This window comes from Lissotriton helveticus, chromosome 12 (genome assembly GCF_964261635.1).
Source record: "Lissotriton helveticus chromosome 12, aLisHel1.1, whole genome shotgun sequence".
Lineage (NCBI taxonomy): Eukaryota > Metazoa > Chordata > Amphibia > Caudata > Salamandridae > Lissotriton > Lissotriton helveticus.
Window position 1 is genome coordinate 772,444,338 of NC_136073.1, and position 17,852 is coordinate 772,462,189.

Below are 17,852 nucleotides of genomic sequence, written 5' to 3' on the forward strand. Positions count from 1 at the left end.
TGTCTATCAATATTGTTAAGCCCCACCCCCTCAGGACTACCTTCTCCAGGACCCGCCTCAAACGCTCAATACATGCAGCAATTGGTCTGCAGCAGCCAAAGGGATTTAAAATAAATGCTTATAGTTTACTAAAACTAACATCTAATTAGGGGATTGGGGGACAAACTATGACTGGGGCAACGCCCCAATGCCCTAAAGGAGGCCCGCCCCTGGTCCTGGGAGCTGTCTCCCACCCTTCTTTCACCAGACTGAGCGGTCCTATCACAGGGTGACCATACAGCAACTCAAAAGCACTGAACCCCTAATGACTTCTGCTGTACCTCCCTGTAAGCAAAGCGAAAGCATGGCAAGAGAACATCCCATTTACTCCTCATGGGGTCGGTCAGACTCTTGATTATGCCCTTCAGGGATTGGTTGAATCTCTCCACCGAACCGCTACCTTGGGGGTGGTAAGGAATGGTGAACTTGTAGGATACACCACCCTCCTCCCACAGGGATGTCATATACTTGGATATGAAATTGTTACCTTGGTCAGATACCACCTCTCTGGGGAAACCCACGCAGGTAAAGATCCTCATCAACGTCCGGGCCACGTCATTGTCCTCAGAGGAGTTGGATCTGGGTACTGGGTGACATGGTCCACCAGTATGTACCTGTTGCCCATGGCTGTCTTGGGTACTAGAGGCCCTATAGTGTCCATCCCCACCCTCTCAAAAGGGGTACCTACAACCAGAAAAGGTTGGAGAGGAGCCTTACACTTCCTCCTACTCTTACCACTTGCCTGGCAAGTTTGACAAGACCTAAAATGTGCATCTGACTGCTCTTGCATTTGTGACCAAAAGAAGCGGGTAACAATCCTGTTAAATGTCCCGCCAAGAGGTACGTCATGAGCCAGACTCAGTAGGAAGGTCCTAAAGCACTGGGGTACCACCAGCACACAAGCTGACCCAGGGTCTGCGACCTTAGGCTTGCTGTATAGGAGGCCATTAACCCAGTAGATCCAGTGTGATCCAGACTGATAACCACCTGCCTGGTCTTAAGCCTGCTGTGACAGACCAACTAGAGAAGGGCATTCCTTCTGCTCCCAGCAGAACTTCTCCCTGCTGGGACCTTTCTCCTCCTGCCAATGGGTCAGCTCAGACAATTCTCCCAGTTCGGCCACTTGTTTCCCTGTAGATTCCAGGGCATCACCCTCAAGGTCAGCCTCCTCCTGGACTGTGGGAACTTCTGGGGTGGGGTTTCCATGCCCCTTGCCCCTTTCCTTGGCTAGCACCTGAGCCACTGTTTCAGGCTCCAGTTCATTCTGATCACCCTTTCTAGCTGCCGTGGACTGACTAGTCAAGCATGCCCACTCTGGCAACCCCAACATCTCCAAGGGAGATCTGAGCTCCACATCCTTCCACTAGGACTGCTCTAGGCCGTTACCTAGCAGACACTCTACATGCATAACAGGGCTCCCAATCACCCTCAAAGGTCCTGAGACCCTCCTCAGTCAAAGGGAACCTGTGCCACCTTGCATTGGCGCTCTGAGTTGTCTAAAGCAAACTACTTGATGGAATGCACCTGGGTCTACTTGCTCCTCAGCTACCAGGTACAGGTGACAGCAGACTGAGGCCACACTGGCTCCAGTATCTCTAAGAGGCTCTTCCCTTTACCCATAGATGGTCACCCAGTCTCTGTACTTCTTAGTGTTGGCAGGTACTAGGCATCCCTGGACCATCTCACTGTCCCTTAGTGAGGCAAGGGTCATTTTTGCGGGATCTCCACCCTCTTCTGGGAAGCCCTCCTCCCCAAGCACTACACCAGCCAACACCTTGCACTGCCAACCTGTAGATGGCTGTTCCACCTGCGGGCATTTGGGATCTCCCTTCATGTGACCCACCTGGTCACTTGCAAAGCACTTGCAGGGTCCAGTCTCTGTAGGCTTTCCTGAAGAGACCCACGGTTTGCTTTCTCCAGGGGGGTGGGAACCCTTGCCCTGGGTACTAGTTTGGGGCCCTTTAGAGAACTAATTTTCTTTACCCTAGTAAATGTAAATGTAAATGTAGTTGAGCTTATATAGCGCACAGCTACCCGCAGTGGGTGTCCCGGCGCTTGCTTAGGGAACCCTTCCTGGTATTCCCCTGTGAGATAGCAGGGTATCCACAAGGTGAAAGTCAGGCATCCCGCCGCGAGGGGCCGTTGTGGAGATTAAGCAAGCTATTGCCCAGAGTCGCAGAGTGTGAACCCGTGAGTCGAGGAGGCACCGGAGCGAGAATTATCGAGTCCGTGGAATTTTTAGCCCAAGACCCGCCGAGGCGGGGAATTGAACCCTGGTCCAGGACCGATCTCAGCTTCCGGGTCTGCTGCCTCTAACCCCTGAGCCACACTTCTCCACTAGTCCCCCCAATGTTCTGCTGGGGACACTGCCCACCTTTGGTGTAGTCTCCCCCATGCACCTTCTTTTGGACCATGGTACTCACCCAGCAGTCTGCCCCCATAGCAAGCTTCCTGGGGTCAGTTAGCTTACTATCAGTCAAGTGCTGGTGCAGCTCTGCAAAACATAGACTAGACAAGTGCTCCCACGCAATCAGATTTTAGTGCCCCTGAAAATCTGTCACATTTCTGCCCTTCACCCAACCATCCAATGGCCTGCAAAAATAATCCACACATTAAGTGTGTGCATCAGTTTTCTCACTGGACCTAAACTGATGCCTGTACTTGTCATGAGTGAGACCATACCTGGTGAGAAGGGCCTCCTACATGTCAGCATAGATGAAGTCATACCCCTTATCCAGCGCAAAAACACTGTGTTCTTCCCCCTCCTCTGCAAAGTGGTTCCACAATCCTGCTCCCCAATTCTTTTCAGGGACCACATTCATGTGGATAGCTACCTCATAGTCCTGAAACCACCTTTGTATGTAATCTCCATTCTTGCACTCTCTTCCTGCATTCTTGGGAATGTGTACTACTCTCTCTGAGTGCACAGAGGTATTTTCATCTGTGCTGGACCTACTCTTTAGCTCTAGCTCCTTGATACTGTGCTCATGATCCAAAATCATCTTCGTCTCTTCCATGGCTATTCTTTTGTCTTCACTTTTATTCTCCAGCCGGAGGTTTTCCAGTTCAAAGTTCCTTGCCTCCCGCCTGTCCTCCAGCTCTTCTGGGGACAGACCACTGTTGCCTGGCTTGGAAGGTCCTTCCGTTCCCAAGAGCACATCCACCCTTTGAATTGGTTTTTCGGCCTCCCCACTAGGTCCTTTAGATTGCCCACTGGCCTTTCTGGCTTCTACCCATACCCTCAGCGCCTTTTGTAGCTCCTCTTTACTGGTGAGGCTTTTAGATTTTTTCATACAGCCTTCAACTCCTTTAAACATCATTGTGAATAGACACCCAGTACCAAAGATTAAGGCTCTTCTTGCTATGTTTAATGGAGCCACTGTATTTTCCAGTCTGGCCCTTCGTAGCACTTATCATCATATTGAGTTGTCAAAAAATTCAAGACCTTTGACAGCCTTAACCCCTTCGCTGCTGGCCCGTTTCCGCCGCTGTGCGGTAAACAAACGAACAGGGCGGGGCCGTGACGAACCCCAGCCGTCATCAGCACACGAGCACCGCGGAGCGTGACGGCTGGGGTTCGTCACCAGCATGCAAGGGGTTAATGACACCATGTGGTGTGTACCAATCAAAAAGGATGGCCTTCGGGTTGGCGTCCACGTCTTTAGTCTTCTAAAGTGCTATGCTACATATGTTCAGTGACATCGACAGTCAAGTGAGCTGTTTCCAGGACAATATCATGGTGATTGCCAAAACAGAAAAGGAACATCATGAAGCCTTAAAGGAACTTTGCAAAAGGCTATCTAAAAGTGGTCTTGTTTTATGCACTGAAAAGTGTAACCTTTTTGAGCCCCAAGTGGACTATTTGGAACACTTGATATCTGCAAATGGAGTACGTCTCAAGAAGAATCTGGCAGATGCTATGAAGAAAGCATCTGCACCCAACGATAAGGAGACACTAATGTCATTCATAGGTTCTAGAAATGGGGGTCTCTAGTTTGCATGTTCTTACCCTGCCCAAGTAGGGACCCTTCTTCTTAGTCAGGATAAGGGAGTTACACTTCTAAAAAAAACTGCTCACCCCCTTGGTAGCTTGGCACGAACAGTAAGGCTTATGTCAGAGGCAATGTGTAATTTGCACATAACCCACAGTAATACAGTGCAAACACTACAACAGGACAACACACCAGTTTTAGAAAAACAGCCAATATTTATCTATGTGAAACAAGACCAAAAATAAAAACTTCAACATACAGTTATCAAGATACAAATAATGCAAAAATAGACTTTAAATACAGTTCCTTGAAGTCGATAGCTCAATCCAGTGCTATCATAGCGATGTGAAAAAACAAATCCAATGGTTCAGGCTGGAAGTAGAATGGTGGACCAGCTATGGTGTTGGGAAGACCCTCAAAACAGTACCTTTAGACATGCATGGCATCTGGGACCTCGTGATGAGCTCTGAAGAACCGGCATTGCTTCTGGAGGTCGGTGCTGGAGTCATCAGGCCCTTGAAGTCACATTCGAGCAGGTCGAACTCTGTGAAGTTAAAGTCAGGAGCGCAGGCTAAGAGGCTGCAGTGCGAATTGGGGTGTTGCGGCTTGTGGTGCCCTCAGGTCATGGTGCAAGCAGTGGCTCAGTGACGGAGCGCCCAGCGGCGGCAGTGAGGCCAGGGCTGCGGTGCGAACTGGGGTGGTGTTCGTTGCTATGCTGGCAGATCGAGGTGTAAGCAGCGGCGTTGTTGTTGCTGAAGTGCAGTCATCGGGAGACGCAAGGCTGCGGTGAGAGATGGGGCAATGCAGTGTGCGGGACCCACAGGTCGCGGTGCCAGCTGAGGCTATGGTTAACGATCTGTAGTCAATGGTGCTGCTGTCGATGAACCAAGACTGTAGTGTGGGACGGGCGCTGCATTAAGTAACTTATGAGCAGTGCACCCAAACCACGGTGCATGCAGTGGCATCGATGTCAGCTTGCAGCGTTGTTGTCTGTGAGACCAGGGTGGGGTTGTGAAGCGAGGTGGTGCGGGATGTGGTGCCTACAGGTCATGGTGCAAGCAGCTGCTTGGTGGGGGCAGTGCACATCATCGTAGGTGAGACCAGGTTTGCGGTGCGAAGTGTGGTGGTGCCCTCTGCATAGCCTACAGGTCACCGAGCCTGCAGTGGCGTCGTTGATGGTGTTGGGTTGCTTTTTCCCTCTGTGGCAACTGAAACACACAGTTCTAGCTATAGGTACCCAGAGAAAGGTGAAGTCTTTGCTGTTTCTGCGACTTCTTGAACAGGGAGCAATCTTTACCTCAAGCCCTTGGCGATACTCAGAAAAAGAAGTTCTAGAAAGTTCAGTCCAGTCCTTTCACTGCCCAAGACAAAAGCAGCCACTGCAGGTCAACCCAGCAAAGCACACAGCAAAGTGGTAGTCTCTCCTCACAGCTTCTCCAACTCTTCTTCTTGGCAGGTTCATTACTCCCAAAGAGTTCTAAAGTCTTGGGGTCTGGACCCCAATATTTATACCGCATTTCCCTTTGAGGTTGGTACAAACAAAGTTCCTCTGGCAAACATAAACCAGTTCTGCCTAGCTCAGGCCAGGTTCACTCCAGGAATCCTTGCCTGAGGGATTGGCAGTTATTGGTGGGGACTGGAATGATGTGATGTGCTCTGAAAAGGACAGGTGTGAGCATCTGGTTTTGTAGGAGGGGTCTGAGAGCCTTGACTCAAGTCCCTTGTGGACTTGGTGGGATGGGAAGACACATAGAGAGCCTACCACCCCAAGGACAGGGGTTTTGCCTTCTACTCCCCGGCTCATGCATCCTATAATCCACATTTGTAAAGCGCACAATCACCGTAAGGGTCTCTAGGCGCTGGGGGCCGCCGGGAAGATTAAGCAAGCTATTGCCCAGAGTCACATGGTGCTGGGCTAATCTGCCGCCGGTGCCGGGGATCGAACCGTGATCCCCAGATTCCGGAGTCTGTCACCCTAGCCGCGGCGCCACACCTCATCCTACTCTAGACTAGATTACATTTTCAATCCACGGGGCTTTGCTCACAGGATGGTGGCTACCATGATCCTGCCCCGATCGCCATCCAGCTCTTAATCGGCCCAGGCCGGACCCCTTTCCAATGGCAGTTTACCACATGGCACCTGCAAAACCAGGTGAATCGAACCCATATTCATCAGGCCCTGAATGACTATATCTCTCACAACATGGTGATGGCACCCTCCGTGAACCTGCTGTGGGAGGCCATGAAGCCCACAATTTGGGGTTGACATCAGCTTCTCTGTAGCTGAGGGTTAGCGGTTTAGACATACTTTAACACAATTCGAAGCCCACATTATTGCACTGGAGAGGCAGGGACGGGGAAGTGATGGGGCCGTGGCATGACAGCAATTATGTTTGACCCAACAGCAATATCAGGGGGAGGTGATGGAAGAAGCACGATGCGCATGGTTAGCCACACAGAGCAGAATTTATCAATGGGGTGATAAGTCGGGGAACCTCCTACACAGATTTGGTCAACAGGCAGGGATAACGCCCCAACTGCCTGTGTTTCATTTAAAAAAAAATTAAACTGCCTGTGATCTGCGACACGAACAATACAGTGCTGACCGACCCGGCCGCGTTAGCAAGCAGTTTTGCCACCTACTACCAGACCCTATATGCTAAGCGGGAGGTGCTGGATATCCCCCCCCACCGATTGATCAATTCTTTGAGGATATTCCCCCGAAGGCCCTGTAGAAGGAGGCCCTAGAATCTCTGGAGGCCCCTCTTATGCTGGAGGAATTGGTGGTAGCACTATTGGAGCAGCGGACCGGGAATGCGCCAGGCCCTAACTGCTTCCTAAGCAAATTCAATAAGGCATATATGTCCCAATTAGGCCCACATTACCTTGCAGCCAATCAGGGTGGTTAAGGCTACACGCCTGCCCCCAGATTGGAGACACTCAGAAATCGTGGTCTTTTTGAAGCTGGGATGCCCCCCAGAACATCATGCATCATATCTCCCAATTTCCCTCTTGAACGCAGAGGCGAAGCTGTTAGCAAAAGCTCTCACCAATAGACTACAGCGTCATCTATTGGAATCAATACATCCGGATCAAGCGGGCTTCATGCCCCAACGGGCGACACACCATAATATTAGACGAGCACACACCGCGATTGCTGCTGTTGATCGCTTAAACCTGCGGTTCCCAAAGTGTGCGCCGTGGCACCCCGGTGCGCAGTGATGAGCAACCAGGGGCGCCGCGGCACCACGCAGGATGTGGGTCATGTAAATTGCAGCCCAACATGCGGGGGGTTTAAAATGCCACCTTCAGAATGGTTTTTGCCCAGCCCACTGCCGCCATACGCATCCGTGCGTATGTACGCACACGCCCTACTTAAGCTGTGTAGGCTCAGCATTACTGCCTTAGCAAAGTTGGAGCGTTTGAGGAACGTTGCTGCTGACCCCCGTGTTGTGCCCTGCCCTGCCCTGCCGTGCCGTGCCTCGCCTCTCCTCACCTCTACTCGCCTCGTGGGACCCTCTTCATCAGAAATTGGTAAGTAAGCAAGTGTAGTGGCACGCCCTCGATGTGCACTGAAGTTAAAACCCCATGTGATATGATTTTTTTGATTGTCAGAGAGTTCATTTCCTAATGAATCATATCTTGAATATATCAGTCCAAATATTCCTTGTGTCTTAGAGGTCAGGTGTCTGCAAGGAAATCCCAGGGGCAGCTCTAAATGTGTTTACACACAGATGGCAGATCTGTTGCCTCAGCTGTTGCCATTATTATACACGTTATGTTCCCATAATTCATGCATAATGGACCTTTCACAGAAACCAGAAAAAACACGCACAGAACGAGGAGAAAGTCGGTGCTTGAATGCGAGGAACGAGTGTGCCTCCTCAGCTCATTAGGAAGTGAGCATTCGTCACGCGGTTACCTATACCTTAAAAAACCTCATTTACAGCAAATGGCTCCTCAACTGGGAGGACTCATGAAGGTCTTTGGGAGGAAAGTGCCATGACAGATAAAGTGTTAGAGTTCTTTTATGCATAGCAAGCATCTGCCGTGGACATGGCCTCATGGTGCTTTGAGTTGGTTTCACTGTGCATTCCCATGTGGACGTGGTGTATTTAAGACTGCGGTATGATAAAACTGTTGTTTCATGCCATGTGTAGCACTAGAGGGTGTGTCCCTCTAGCTCAGTGCACCTCCAGGCTACGGGTATGGCTTTGATAACATTTTCAAACCAAATGTAATACATTAAATGACATGTTTCAATTGATATAGCAGGGGATGTGGCCTGCAGCAGAGACCATCAGGAAGACATGTAATCTGGAATCATGTTATAGTTCAAAAGGTTACAACAATAAAAAGGTAACAGTTACACAGGAGCGCACTACGTGTATAAGTATATGTATATTCAGAATAAAGTCCAGTTGGTGCTCTAAGTGGAAAGAGTAGGTTACCACTACTCTTAAGTAAAGCCAACAAGTGACTTTAATAACAAGTCCAAATTATCCACCAAGCACTCGTCCACAAAATAAAGTCAATTTTTTCCAAATTGTTCTTGCGTTATTTTATTCCATCTTTGCGTCATTTGATTCCATCATCCAACGTATTTCACAAAACCAGCCAACACGTGTTTTGTCTTGTCAGTCTCTGACAAACAGACTTCTTCAGGGCTGTAAATAATACAGTAACCAGTGTTCAAATCACAATTCTATACTAAAAAGTATTTACAAACAACTCAAAATTCACCGAATAGTGTGTTAGAAAAAGTAAACAAGGAAGTACCAGTCACCAAGAACAAAGCCAGAAACACCCAATTTGTAAGGGCAGTAAGATATGCGTAATACCTAAGTAAGAGTCCCATACACACAAGAAAGGACAGTTATAACTGGAATGACGTACCCCATAGACTTCGGGTTCAACTATGTAGCAAAAGTAAACTATTCATGAGTAACCTATAATAACAAAAAGGCCCAGTCACAAACAATCCTTCACAGACAAAGTAACCATCAGAGTTAAGCTAAAATTCTAGCAACTCACCAACATGCAAAACATAGGTCATGTAGCATGTATATATCAACTCCTTGTCTTAATCTCATCAGATCCAGTAAGAAAGTAAATAGTCAACCAATTCTGTAAAAGAAATACATATCGTTTAGAGCCTATAAGTCACTTATACCTTAAATACCGCAAACTGTGCACTGTCAGGGCAAGAAGCGTAATATTCCATCAGAAAAGTACCAAATTAGAATTATACCTGTAAATTGCGAAAGTTCACAAATCCAATTATCAAATCCAAACCGTCGTCATATCCATATACTGAAAATGAAAACAATCTCCATTCAGTATACGACATCTATTAACCTTGAAGAGCAACTTATAATGTAAACTGAACTCCATACTAAGGAGAGACTCACCGCATATCAGCGTAAACAGAGTCCGGAACCTTCATGAATCCAAGTATCAAATCCAGACTGTCATCATATCCATATACTGCAAATAATAATAATCCACATTTGTAAAGCGCACAATCACCCGTTAGGGTCTCTAGGTGCTGGGGCCGTCGGGAAGATTAAGCAAGCTATTGCCCAGAGTCACATGGTGCTGGGCTAACCTGCCGCCGGAGCCGGGAATCGAACCGTGATCCCCAGATTCCAGCGTCAGTCGCCCTGGCCGCGGCACCACACCTCTTAAATAAGAACAATCTCCATTCAGTATACGACTATTAACCATAAGGAGCAACATATTGTATGAACTAAACTTCATACTACGTAGAGACTCACCGCATATCAGCGTGAACAGAGTCTGGAACCTTCGCGTGCTACACATGCGCCATCTTGGAGTGGCAATTTGTCTGTAAAACTACGGGCGCCATCTTAGAGTGGTTATAGTACAAATCCCTACTTAGGAACCTCTAATGTCTTTATTAAAGATTACGGTATAATAGGTAATATAGAATCAAAATTGACTAAAGCAGAGTATGCTTTATTACTGAATCGGCACTGCGAGGAAAAATCCTAGTTATTTTTGCGTGCTCCAGTTATTATTAGTAGTTGGATTGTACGTGCCATATAGGAATGAGTAATGACAACTGCATTATGTAATATGTACAACCTCATTATATCACAAAACCGCAGAGGCGAGTGCTTATAAACTCAACCGACTGCAATATCTAAATGGTAGTGCCCATTATGCGCGCCATCTTAGAATGGTTAACACGTAACACAATTCAATACAGAGTGAATATACCCTCATCTGAAGGTGTGAGCAACTAGGTCCAAAATTAATTATTTTTTATGTAACGTCAATCCTAACAATATCGAACAATCAAACCAGCACAACCAGGAATGGGAAGGATAGGCAAAAGGACAAAGGGAAAGGTACAGATCACAGTAAATACAAATAACATTATTCAACCTCACAGCTACTTCGTTTTTGTAAACAAGAGAGACAATCAATTATTATGCAGTTAACATCGGAGCAAGAATTTGAATAATATTACACATCCACAAATTATTCCTGCCCTAAGTAATATTCAAATTCGTGGTCAATATTTAGGCCACGTTCAACTGCTTTAAGTTTCATTAACCACAACACTTCTCTGCGTCGCAGTTGTAACTGTCTATTCCCACCTCTGACATCACGTTTAATGTGATCAATCCCATGGTAACTAAACACATGTTTCTCTTTTTCATGACAATTTCTAACAATGTGGGAAGCAATAGGATAACGGGTGTCCCCTGTTTTTAAAGCTCTAAAGTGCTCTACCATTCTTTCTTTTAGTTTTCTGATAGTGCTTCCAACATAAATCTGTTTACACGAACAAACTATAACATAAACAACAAAGGTAGTGTCACAATTAATAAACATATTGATTAAATGTTCCCCAGTATTGTTATAGTTGAAAGTCTTTACTTTACTTTTTGCCCATCTACAAGAACTACATTTTCCACATTTGTGGAAACCTATTGATCGTTCAGTGAGCCAATCTGGCTCAGTTTTCTTCACTGGGTAACTTGGACTGCCCTCCTGCCGCCTAGGAGGAAGGAGGAAGGGTAGGAATGCGACTGAGATCATGGAAACCATAGTTAAAAATGATGCTAATGAAGTTGGAGATATTGAAATTGTGAACTTGTCCTCAATTGAGTTGTCTGAGAATATGATTAGTTTACTAAAGAAAGGGATGGGATTCTGTCCCATGACTATGTCTGATTGGTATCTGACTAAAATTGATGTATTTAAATTTGTTAGGAGGCTCAAACTTAAAAAGTATTTTGTTAATGTACCAGAGAAAACTAAACATGTAAGAATAAAACCTTTGAGTAACATCACGATTCAGGAACTCAAAGAAACTCAATTATTATTGTCCCTCACTGAAAGGGAGGAGGATCCTGTGACCTTCCTTAAGTTATTGGATGATTTGGAGATTGACAGATTTTTGAGTGAGGGAAGTGGGCTGAAAGAAAGATCCAAATGGACACCTCAGATTGCATCTGGTAGTACAATTGAAGCCTTCTATAAAGCGGTTAATCAAGACATAGATAGAATCACGGACGCAAAGTGTTCAGAGAGAATGAAGAGATATAAGGATAACCTATTACCTGGATAAAGGTTGGCACTAAAAGAACTTATGAGTAACCCTGACATTACGATACGCAAAGCAGATAAAGGTGGAAACGTAGTGATTCCTAATACTACTGACTACAATGAGGAAGTCTATTCTCAATTGAACAATATCATGTACTATGAGAAGTTACAGGGTAATCCTATGCTATTTTTGTCAAAGATCATTAATGATTAACAAAAAATTTGGTATGACCAAATGCTCATTGATTATAATGAATTTCTTTATTTACAGGTTACTACACCACGGGCACCGTGTATGTACACACTGCTTAAATTCATAAGTCAAGGGTGAAACCACCAGGTAGACCCATAATTTCAGGCATTGGGGGGCCAACTGAACGCCTTTCCCAATATGTTGATACTTTTTTGCAGATGTATGTTAAGAACTTACCATTGTTTATTGAGGACTCAAAACATGTACTTAACTTAATGAATGATTTAGCATGGGACGACAGGATGATACTGGTAACATTAGATGTGGTATCACTTTATACCAACATCGATCATGAATTAGGTATTCGTGCCATTGACTTTTTTCTGAGCAATAGAAGTGCGGAATATTATGATCATAATCAGATGATTCTAATGATGACAAAAATGGTTCTTCAAAATAATGTGTTTCTTTTTGATGGTAAATGGTTCAGACAGCGCCTTGGAACTACGATGGGTTCTAGATTCGCTCCGTCCTTTGCGAACCTCTTTATGGGGTTCTTCGAGGCGGAGAGAATCTGGGGCCCATCTGGTAAGAAATGGATACAGCATATTTACTATTGGGGGCGATATATAGACGACTGCCTTCTTATTTGGACTGGTTCAGTTGATGAACTTAAGGGTTTCTTTGATTACTTGAATGATAATGCACTGAACCTAGAATTTACAACTCATTATGACAAAACAGCATCAGTTTTTTGGATATTGAACTGTTTATTGAAGATGGTAAAATTTGCAGTCGCGTGTTTTGTAAACCTACCAGCTGTAATGCTGTTCTACATGCCCGAAGTTGTCACCCTGTGAGTCAAATAAATGCGATCCCTTATGGTGAGATGGTAAGGGCAAGACGGATTGTTCAACCGATAATGACTTTGAACTTAACCTTACAAACCTATCACAGAGGTTTCTTAAACGTGGCTATCAGAGCAAAGTGGTTGAAAATGCTGTGGTTAGGGCTAAGAAACTAAAGAGGTCAAAAACTCTTGATAAAAAACCATGTGAGAACAAGGATGTGAATATACGTCTGATTACTAATTTTAGTACTGATAGTGCTAAACTGTACAGTTTTCTAAATAGACACTGGCACCTACTGAGTATGGATAAGGACCTAGTGTCTTATATTGGAGACAAACCTGGATTGACTTTTAGAAGGGGTCGCACCCTTTCTAATTTTATCAGTCCAAGTTACCCAGTGAAGAAAACTGAGCCAGATTGGCTCACTGAACGATCAATAGGTTTCCACAAATGTGGAAAATGTAGTTCTTGTAGATGGGCAAAAAGTAAAGTAAAGACTTTCAACTATAACAATACTGGGGAACATTTAATCAATATGTTTATTAATTGTGACACTACCTTTGTTGTTTATGTTATAGTTTGTTCGTGTAAACAGATTTATGTTGGAAGCACTATCAGAAAACTAAAAGAAAGAATGGTAGAGCACTTTAGAGCTTTAAAAACAGGGGACACCCGTTATCCTATTGCTTCCCACATTGTTAGAAATTGTCATGAAAAAGAGAAACATGTGTTTAGTTACCATGGGATTGATCACATTAAACGTGATGTCAGAGGTGGGAATAGACAGTTACAACTGCGACGCAGAGAAGTGTTGTGGTTAATGAAACTTAAAGCAGTTGAACGTGGCCTAAATATTGACCACGAATTTGAATATTACTTAGGGCAGGAATAATTTGTGGATGTGTAATATTATTCAAATTCTTGCTCTGATGTTAACTGCATAATAATTGATTGTCTCTCTTGTTTACAAAAACGAAGTAGCTGTGATGTTGAATAATGTTATTTGTATTTACTGTGATCTGTACCTTTCCCTTTGTCCTTTTGCCTATCCTTCCCATTCCTGGTTGGGCTGGTTTGATTGTTCGATATTGTTAGGATTGACGTTACATAAAAAATAATTCATTTTGGACCTAGTTGCTCACACCTTCAGATGAGGGTATATTCACTCTGTATTGAATTGTGGTTACGTGTTAACCATTCTAAGATGGCGCGCATAATGGGTACTACCATTTAGATATTGCAGTCGGTTGAGTTTATAGGCACTCGCCTCTGCGGTTTTGTGATATAATGAGGTTGTACATATTACATAATGCAGTTGTCATTACTCATTCCTATATGGCACGTACAATCCAACTACTAATAATTACTGGAGCACGCGAAAATAACTAGGATTTTTCCTCGCAGTGCCGATTCAGTAATAAAGCATACTCTGCTTTAGTCAATTTTGATTCTATATTACCTATTATACCGTAATCTTTAATAAAGACATTAGAGGTTCCTAAGTAGGGATTTGTACTATAACCACTCTAAGATGGCGCCCGTAGTTTTACAGATAAATTGCCACTCCAAGATGGCGCATGTGTAGCACGCGAAGGTTCCAGACTCTGTTCACGCTGATATGCGGTGAGTCTCTTCGTAGTATGAAGTTTAGTTCATACAATATGTTGCTCCTTATGGTTAATAGTCGTATACTGAATGGAGATTGTTCTTATTTGCAGTATATGGATATGATGACAGTCTGGATTTGATACTTGGATTTATGAAGGTTCCGGACTCTGTTAACGCTGATATGCGGTGAGTCTCTCCTTAGTATGGAGTTCTGTTTACATTATAAGTTGCTCTTCAAGGTTAATAGATGTCGTATACTGAATGGAGATTGTTTTCATTTTCATAATATATGGATATGAGGACGGTTTGGATTTGATAATTGGATTTGTGAACTTTCGCAATTTACAGGTATATTTCTAATTTGGTACTTTTCTGATGGAATATTACGCTTCTTGCCCTGACAGTGCACAGTTTGCGGTATTTAAGGTATAAGTGACTTATAGGCTCTAAACGATATGTATTTCATTTACAGAATTGGTTGACTATTTACTTTCTTACTGGATCTGATGAGATTAAGACAAGGAGTTGATATATACGTGCTACATGACCTATGTTTTGCATGTTGGTGAGTTGCTAGAATTTTAGCTTAACTCTGATGGTTACTTTGTCTGTGAAGGATTGTTTGTGACTGGGCCTTTTTGTTATTATAGGTTACTCATGAATAGTTTACTTTTGCTACATAGTTGAACCCGAAGTCTATGGGGTACGTCATTCCAGTTATAACTGTCCTTTCTTGTGTGTATGGGACTCTTACTTAGGTATTACGCATATCTTACTGCCCTTACAAATTGGGTGTTTCTGGCTTTGTTCTTGGTGACTGGTACTTCCTTGTTTACTTTTTCTAACACACTATTCGGTGAATTTTGAGTTGTTTGTAAATACTTTTTAGTATAGAATTGTGATTTGAACACTGGTTACTGTATTATTTACAGCCCTGAAGAAGTCTGTTTGTCAGAGACTGACAAGACGAAACACGTGTTGGCTGGTTTTGTGAAATACGTTGGATGATGGAATCAAATGACGCAAAGATGGAATAAAATAACCCAAGAACAATTTGGAAGAAATTGACTTTATTTTGTGGACGAGTGCTTGGTGGATAATTTGGAATAGTTCAAAAGGTGGTGGGACAAATATATCCTTCAATCCAATTACTGACATCTGTACTCTGTAAAGAGAAAGCTGTATTACCAGTGTGACAGTCACAGAAGGTTGGAAATATAGATAGCTATTCTTTGAGCAGAGCATTAGGCTAACTTATGCTGCTAAATTGTCATTTTTTAAATATGTCTAAACATATTTAAACATTGCAGGCATGCAGCTCTGTTACCTCTTTATACACATACTCCCAGTCAGGATATACATGACAAAAGTTGTTAGTGAAGGCCAATCCAATTACAAAATGACTTACTGTTGCTCGTGTTTTTTTAACAATCAGAATAAAGCATGATGCTTCTCTTGCCCAGAAACTGAGATCACTTAAGCCCCCCTCCCACCCCCCCCACCCAGTTTGAAGACCTCTGCTCTAGCTTCAGAGCAAAGTGAATACTTTTACCCATTGCCTATATGTGGGGCAAGTGTTGCTTGCGTGTAGAAGAGCCCTTCAATAGTTGTGAAAAAATCAGGTGTAGATTCATCTAACATATACTATTGTGCATGTTGTCTTGTACAGCAAGTTGCGCCAGCTGTTTACTTCTTCCCTCGCTCTCTGATCTCCTTCACTGCTCCCGCTCTGACCTGGAGAACTAAGCACTGCCGGACAGACCTGTCCCTCATACTTTTCCCCTATCGAGGCTTCTGCTTGCCCATCTCTGCAGGATGCTGGGTGTAATTCTACAAACTGAAACTTTGGAGGTCTTTTAGACTTGTGTCTCCAGCGTGCATCCCCCAGGCAGGAGCCGTTTATCACCTTTCAGACTGAGGGTAGCAGTTATTTATTTATTTATTTATTAATTGTTTTTATGTGTTTTATATAGCTTCTTATTTTGTTACAAATATGATTATAATACCTTCATTGTATCCCAATTACTTTAAGGAAGACAACAGGAACTACTCCAGAGGTCGGGCTTACATCCCACCCACCGGTAAAAAAAATGGTGGGGAGCCACGGCCAACTGCCGATTAGGTCAAGGGAGCCACAGGTTAAAAAAGTGTGGGAACCACTGGCTTAAATCATCCAGCCGCCCTGCTTCTAGCCGACATAGATAAGGAGTTTGACTTGGTCACTTGGACATATCTTTTTATACTGCTAAAATGCCTGAACTTTGGCCCACGCTTTTTGACATATATTCGGTTGCTCTACACTGGATTGGCAACATCCATGCGAATATCTGGTAGTGTCCCCATTGGCACACAACAGGGCTGCCCCTTATCCCCACTCTTGTTTGTGCTCGCCATAGAGCTGCTGGCTGCGTGGGTCAGCTTAGACTGATTGATCCAGGACTTTGAATGGTCAACCGGAATATCCGACCGCATCGCCATATATGCAGACAATGTCCTCTTTTTTATTACCGACACCCACAGATCTGGTCCTAGGATCCTCCAAATTATGCGGATCTTTGGTAAGACATCTGGCCTATTTACGAAAGGAGGGCACAACAAAGCGTCACGATTGTTATTAGACGCACGTTTGTGTGCTCTCCTGATCATGCGCTTAGGATAATCACGCTCTCGTAATTTAGTGGTAAGGTCATTTGCATAAAAGTCAAAATCTGAGTTATCTGAACAGTTTCTCCGAACCCTTAGAAACTGCCCAACCGGTAAATTCTCACGAAGAGATTTACGGCCACATGCATCAATCTAGGATTTTGCATTTCCTAAATAGCGAAAATTAAGGAATCGCTATTTAGGAAATGCAAAATCCTATGCATCAAGAAATCCTAAAAGTTTTTAGGATTTCTTTATTTTCCCAATTGCGATTCCTTAATTGCGAATCGCAATTAAGGAATGGCATTACATTGATTCCTATGGGCCTAGAGGCCCATAGGAATCAATGCCGTTTTGCATTTTTTTTTTTGCACTCGCAATTTGTTGATGCATTGCAAGGGTGCAGAGGGGGGTCCAAAGGACCCCCCCCTGCACCCCTGAAATGTATTTTAAAGTGCATGTTTCACACACACATGTCCTAAGGACATGTGTGTCTGTAACATGCAAGTTTAAAAAATGCATTTTTGTGCTTTTTTAAAGATTTTTGCAAATTAACACGAGGGTCAACCTCGTGTTAATTTGCACTTCCTATTTCAAAATTCGCAATTTTTAAAAAAAATGATGCATTGCATTTAAGGAATCGCACAAATGCGATTCCTTAATTGCATTTGCATTTTTAAGAAATGCAAAAAATAGCGAATTTTGACACTCTGTTTCATGCATCCCAAAAACGTATTTAGGAAGTGCAAACAGCCGAATTTACCGATTCGCACCGTTTGCACTTCCTAAATAGGTTGATGCATGTGGGGGTTAGCGTGATGGCTGTTAAAGGTCAATAGGGAATTCCTGGCCATGGGTTTGCGATACAGTCTACTGCCTAGTCTGCCATCTCTGGGAAAGATGGTAATATACATCTCTTTCTGGCATTGAGCAGTCAGTTAGACT

The 17,852-nt window shown here is 44.1% G+C and overlaps 1 protein-coding gene across 1 annotated transcript in view; it reads left to right on the forward strand.

Annotated features, from left to right (window-relative positions):
* The window catches only part of CIART (circadian associated repressor of transcription), a 469,491-nt gene that overhangs the window by 309,164 nt on the left and 142,475 nt on the right, over positions 1-17,852 (forward strand). The window lies entirely within an intron of this gene.